The sequence below is a fragment of the Equus quagga genome, chromosome 12 (genome assembly GCF_021613505.1).
Source record: "Equus quagga isolate Etosha38 chromosome 12, UCLA_HA_Equagga_1.0, whole genome shotgun sequence".
Classification (NCBI taxonomy): Eukaryota; Metazoa; Chordata; class Mammalia; order Perissodactyla; family Equidae; genus Equus; species Equus quagga.
The window spans coordinates 20,355,849-20,362,369 of record NC_060278.1 but is presented as its reverse complement, the minus strand read 5'-3'; positions in this window follow the sequence as shown (position 1 = coordinate 20,362,369).

Below are 6,521 nucleotides of genomic sequence, written 5' to 3'. Positions count from 1 at the left end.
TATTGTTCATATGTGATTGGCTAATTTCATAGGATGCATTTTCTGTATTCAGTTTTATATAAGCTTAATACTCAGATCTGTTTTGTTAATTCTATGAATATGAGCAAAACCCTTTACTGGAGACCAGTATATGTTGTTTGAATTAGAAGTTGTTCTTGCTAAGGAGGTGAAAAGATAAGGATTTGCCATATTTGGTAAACCTACAGTTTATCGAGATTGGCTAATACATTTTTTATGGCCAGCCATACAAGTAAACAATGTCCTTATGCATATATATATATATATGCATATATAAATTTAATATATATATATTAAAACAGGAATCAAAATAGTTAATTATATCTTCATGCCAAGAGAAGACACTATACAAATTCAATAGTAATTTAAAGATTCCCCCACCTCACCTGAGAGAGAATGTTTGTTAAAGACATTTCTAAAATAGCTGTACAAATCTTACTTTTAATTTCTTGTTTATGGTTTCTAGTTTAAATTTTTTCCCTTACTATTTTATACTGGAGAAAATAGATTCCTGTAGTATCCTAAATAGAAAGCAAGCCAAATGGTTTCATATTTAGGTTATGGGAATATCCTTTTCTTAGTTCAAGTAAAATTGTTAAGCTGATCTCAACTCTGACATAGTAGTGTGAATGGGCTTAGTAAGCCTGCGATCACATCGCTTGCTTGATAATTGGAAGAACTGCAAATGAAGGCAAGTTCATGTGGTTGGTGTAAATTAAGGCTGTTGTTTTGAGGAAATCAAACAGTTTGGTAAACAACTTTTAAACTCTGTGCATGTCTTATCTAATTAATTTAGTCTGATATCTCTTCAAAGGCCTTGTTCCGTGTCACCAGTTAACTACAACACACAGGAGTTTTAGCCCCTCTTCTAGGGCCTGCCATACTATATTCTTGAAGTTTTGTTAAATGGGAGCAATAGAAAGATGGGAACTGGGAAGAAATATAACTGAGCCAATGAAAATTTCACAGCTAAGTAATTTTATAATGGTAAGTCTTCAAATATTATATTTAAAAATAATTTTGATTTGGTCCAGCATATAAGGATCTTGGAAGTCATCCCTCCCATCCTTGTAACAAGACAAATGCTGAACAAACATAAAATCATCAACTCCTTTTAAATCCCACAGAGAATTGAGGTCACAGGGCAAACTACCATCCCAAAATTGCAGAGACAGACAGGCAGACACAGGGAGTCACAGATTACTGGATCAGAGCCTCAGGAGCAGAAACCATGGCAGGAGCCAGTACCTGAGTTGGAAAACTTAACCTGTAATTGAAGACTTGCTAAAGGCTCAGTGTGGACAAGCTTGAGAATTAAAAACTGCAGGGGGAGCCCAATCTTAAGAGGACCCCCACACTTTTGTGAGTTTTATCTCCAGGAGCCCTACTAGATTCTCACAGTAAAGACTGGAGAACAATCCTCCCATGCTTCCATAAGGGCGAGGGGGAGAGCAGCCATTTTGAAATATACCAGAACATTCTGTTCTTCTTAACAAGTCCTGCCCTCAAGGGAGACTGTTTTACCAGGGCCTAACCTGCTGGAACATTATCAGAACCCAACTGAGCTGGGGAAAGGAAATACCCAACTCCAGCCCCCTCAAGCCTTATTCTTCTCACCCAAGAAGGAGGAAAAAAATCCTGAGAAGCACTTTTAAAGGTTCCAGCCCAGGGGCGCAGGCTCACTAAAAGACTGAGGCCTTATCACAGGACCTGAAAACGCTTCCCCTCCTCACTATACCTTACCACCACATCAGTGGGCTCCTGTATAAACTGGGATTACAATGGAAGGAACTGCATATCTCAGACTTTATTTAAGAAGAAGTCTGTAGGGAAACCCAAAGATAAGAGAGGAGGAAAGAACGAGAACACCAGAGGAAATTTTAGCCTCTGACACCTACAGCTACAGCAAACAGTAAATGTAGTCCAACCTGTAACCAGGTAAACACAAAACCTCACACTAAAGCCCTATTTACCTGAGTTCCTTTTACTTAGTACACCATGTCCAGTTTTCAACAAAAAATTATGAGGCATACTAAAAGACAAAAACACAGTTTTAAAAGACAGAAATATCAGAACCAGACACAGATATGATGGATGTAAGACTGGGACTTTAAAACAACTATGGTTAATACCCTAAGGGCTCTAATGGAAAAAGGTGACCATGCAGGAACAGAGGGGTAATGTAAGCAGAGATGGAAACTCTAAGAAAGAATCAAAAGGAAATATTCAAAATCAAAAACACTGTAACAGAAGTGAAGAATGCCTTTGACAGGCTCATCAGTAGACTGGACGTGGCTGAGGAAGTCATCAGTGAGCTTGAAGAAATATCAGTAGAAACTTCCAAAATCGAAATGCAAAGAGAAAGAATGAAAAAGAACAGAATATCCAAGAACTCTGGAACAATTACAAAAAGTGTAACATGTGCAATGAGAATGTGAGAAGGAAAAGAAAGAGAGATGGGGACAGAGGAATTTTTGAAGTAATCATGGCTGAGAAGTTTTAAAAATTAATTCTGGACACCAAACCACAGATCCAGGAAGCTGACAGAACTACAAACAAGATAAATACTAAAACATCTTCACCTAGGTATATCATATTCAAACTGCAGAAAATCAAAAGCAAAGAGAAAATATTGAAAGAAGCAGAGGGGAAAAAGACCTTACCTGTAGAGGAGCAAAGATAAGCAATATATTTGGCATCTCTTCAGAAACCATGCAAGCAAGAAGAAAAGAGTGAAATATTTAAACTGTTGAGAGAGAGAAAAACCATCAACCGAGAATTCTGTGTCCATGGAAATTATCTTTCAAAAGTGAAGGAAAAATAGACTTTCTCAAATAAACAAAAATTAATGGAATTTGTTGCCAGCAGACCTGCCTTACAGAAATGTTAAAAGAAGTTCTTCAGAGAGAAGGAAAATAATATAGGTCAGAAACTCAAAGAAAGTAAGACGACTGGAGAAAGAATGAATGAAGATAAAGTCTTATTTTTAATTGATCTAATAGATAAGAGTTTGTTCAAAATAATAATAGCCACAATGTCTTTGGTGATTATAGCTAAAGGACAAATGGAATAAGGAGGGAGGAATTGGGAATACTCTGTTACAAGTTATTTGCACTACCTGTAAAGCTGTGTAGTATTCTTAGAAAGTGAACTTGGATTAGTTGTCAGTGTGAATTGCAAACTTCAGGGCAACTACTAAAAAAAAATGTTAAAAAAAGTACAATTGATATGCTAAGAGAAGAGAGAAAATGCAATAATATAAAATGTTCACTTAAAACCAAAGAAGCCAGAAATACAGTGGAAGGCAATAAAAGAAACAAAGAACAAGGGCAACGAATAGAAAACAGTAAGAAATATGGTAGATGTTAATCCAGTTGCATCAGTAGTCACTTTAAACATCATTGGTCTAAATATACCAACTAAAAGACAGAAATTGTCAGAATGGATAAAAAAACAAGACCACCTATGTGCTGTCTACAAGAAACCCACTTGAAATATAGAGACATATATAGATTAAAAGTAAAGAGATGGAGGAAGATAGCATGCTAACACTAATGAAAATAAATCTGGAGTAGCTATATTAATTTCAGACAAAGAAGACTTCAGAGCAAGGAAAATTGTCAGAGATAAAGAAGGATATTACAAAATGAAAAAGGGGTCAATTCTCCAAGAAGACAAAATATCTTTAATGTATATGCACCTAACAACAGAACATCAAAATACATAAGACAAAAACTGATAGAACTGCAAGCAAAAAGAGAGGATTCCACTAGTATAGCCGAAGACTTCAAAACCCCTCTATCAGTAATTAATAGACCCAATAGGCAAAAAATCAGTAAGGGCATAGTTGAACTGAACAGCACAATCAACCAACTAGATCTAATTCACATTTGTAGAATATTTCATATTCTACACACAGCAGAATGCACATTCTTCTCAAGCTCATTCAGAACATACACCAACACAGACCACATTCTGAGCCACAAAACACAGCTTAACAAAAGTGAAACAATAGGAATCATGCACAGTATGCTCTCACACGGCAATGGAATTAAACTAGAAATCAGTAACAGAAGGATACGTGGAAACCCTCAGCACACTGGGAAATTAAACAACACACTTGTAAATAATGGGTTAAAGAAGAAGTCTCAAGAAAAATTTTAAAATATTTTAAACAAATGAAAGAATAACTTACCAAGCTTTCTGGGATGAAGTGAAAGCAGTGCCTAGCAGGAAATGTATAGTATGGAAATACATATATAGAAAAGAAGAAAGATCTAAAACCAATGATCTAAGCTTTCACTTTAAGAAACTAGAAAAAGAATGGCAAGTTAAACACAAAATAAGCAGGAGAAGAGAAATAATAAAAATTAGAGCAGAAATCAATTAAATCAAAACCAGGAAACCAATAGAGAAAATCAGTGAAACCAAAAGCAGGTTCTTTGAAATGGTCAATAAAATTGATAAACCCCTAGCCAGGTTAGCTAAGAAAACAGAAGACAAATTATTAATATCAGTATACCAGCAATGAACAATTGGAACTTGAAATTAAAAAACAATAACATTTACATTAGCACCAAAAAATGAAATAGGTATAAATCTAATAAAATATGTATAAGATCTGATGAAAGAAATCAAATAACTAAATAAATGGAGAGACAGTCCATGTTTATGTATAGGCTCAATATTGTCAAGATGTCAGTTCTTCCCAAACTGACCTATAGATTCAATGCAATCCCAATCAAAATCCCAACAAGTTAGGGGCCAGCTTTGTGGTGTACTGGTTAAGTTTGCTTGCTCCACTTTGGCGGCCCAGAGGTTGCCGGTTTGGATCCCAGGCAGGGACCTATGCACTGCTTAGCAGGCCATGCTGTGGCAGGCATCCCACACATAAAGTAGAGGAAGATGGGCTCAGGGCCAATCTTCTTCAGCAAAAAGAGGAGGATTGGCAGCAGATGTTAGCTCAGGGCTAATCTCCCTCAAAAAAAAAAAAAAAATCAAGTTATTTTGAGGCTATCAACAAACTGATTCTAAAGTATGTATAGAGAGGCAAAAGACCCAGAATAGCCAGCACATTATTGCAGGAGAAGAACAAAGCTGGAGGACACTATCCAACTTCAAGACTTACTATAAAGCTACAGTAAACAAACAGCATGGTATTGGCAAAAGAATAGACAAATATATATCAGCGGAACAGAACAGAGAGCCCAGAAATACCGAGATAGTCAACTGGTCTTTGACAAAAGAGCCAAAGCAATTCAATGGAGAAAGGGTAGTGTTTTTAACAAATGATGCTGGCACAATTCGACATCTGCATGCAAAAAAATGAGTCTAGGGCCAACCCCAGTGGCCTAGTGGTTAAGTTCAGCAAACTATGCTTCTGTGGCCCTGGGTTTGGTTCCTGGGTGTGGACCTACACCACTCTGTTAGTGCCCATGCTGTGCTAGAAGTCCACATACTAAAATATAGAGGAAGATTGGCACAGATGTTAGCTCAGAGCAAATCTTCCTCAGCAAAAAAAAAAAGAATTTAGACACCTTACACCTTTCACAAAAACTAACTCAAGCCACAGACTGGGAATAAATCTTTACAAATCACATATCTGATAAAGGACTGGTATCCAAAATAAACAAAGAACTCTTTAAAGATAAGAAAATAATCCAATTTAAAAATGGTCAAAAGATAACAAGTACCTCACCAAAGAAGATGTACAAATGGCAAATAAGCACATGAAAAGATGTTCAACATCATATGTCATTAAGGAATTGCAAATTAAAACAAGATACCACCACATGCTTATTAGAATGGCTAAAATGCAAAACAATAAGAACACCAAATGCTAGTGAGGATGTGAACAACAGGAACTCTCATTCATTGTTGATGGAAGTGCAGAATGGTACTTTGGAAGACAGTTTGGTGGTTTCTTGCAAAACTAAGTGTACAGTCCTTGGCATTTATCCAAATGAATCGAAAAGTTATATCTACAGAAAACCTGCACACTAATGTTTATAATAGCTTCATTTATAATTGTGAAAATGTGGAAGCAACCAAGATATCCTTCAATAGGCAAATGGATAAACAAGTTGTGGTACATCCATATAATGGAATAATATTCAGTGCTGAAAAGGAATGAGCTCTCAAATCACGAAAAGATATGGAAGAACCTTACGTGCGTATTACCAAGTGAAAGAAGATAACCTGAAAAGGCTACATGATGTATGATTCAAACTGTATGACACTCTGGAAAAGGCAAAATTATGCAGATAATAAAAAAGAGTGGTGGTTGCCAGGAGCTAGGTAGAGGGAGAAATGATGAATGGGTAAGAGCACAGAGGATTTTTAGGGCAGTGAAACTATTCTGCATGATACTGTTATGGTGGATACATTTGTCAAAGCCCATTGATGTATAACATAAGGAGTGAACCCTAATGAAAACTATAGACATTAGTTAATGTATCAATACTGGATCATCAATTGTAACAAATGCAAGATGTTAATAACAG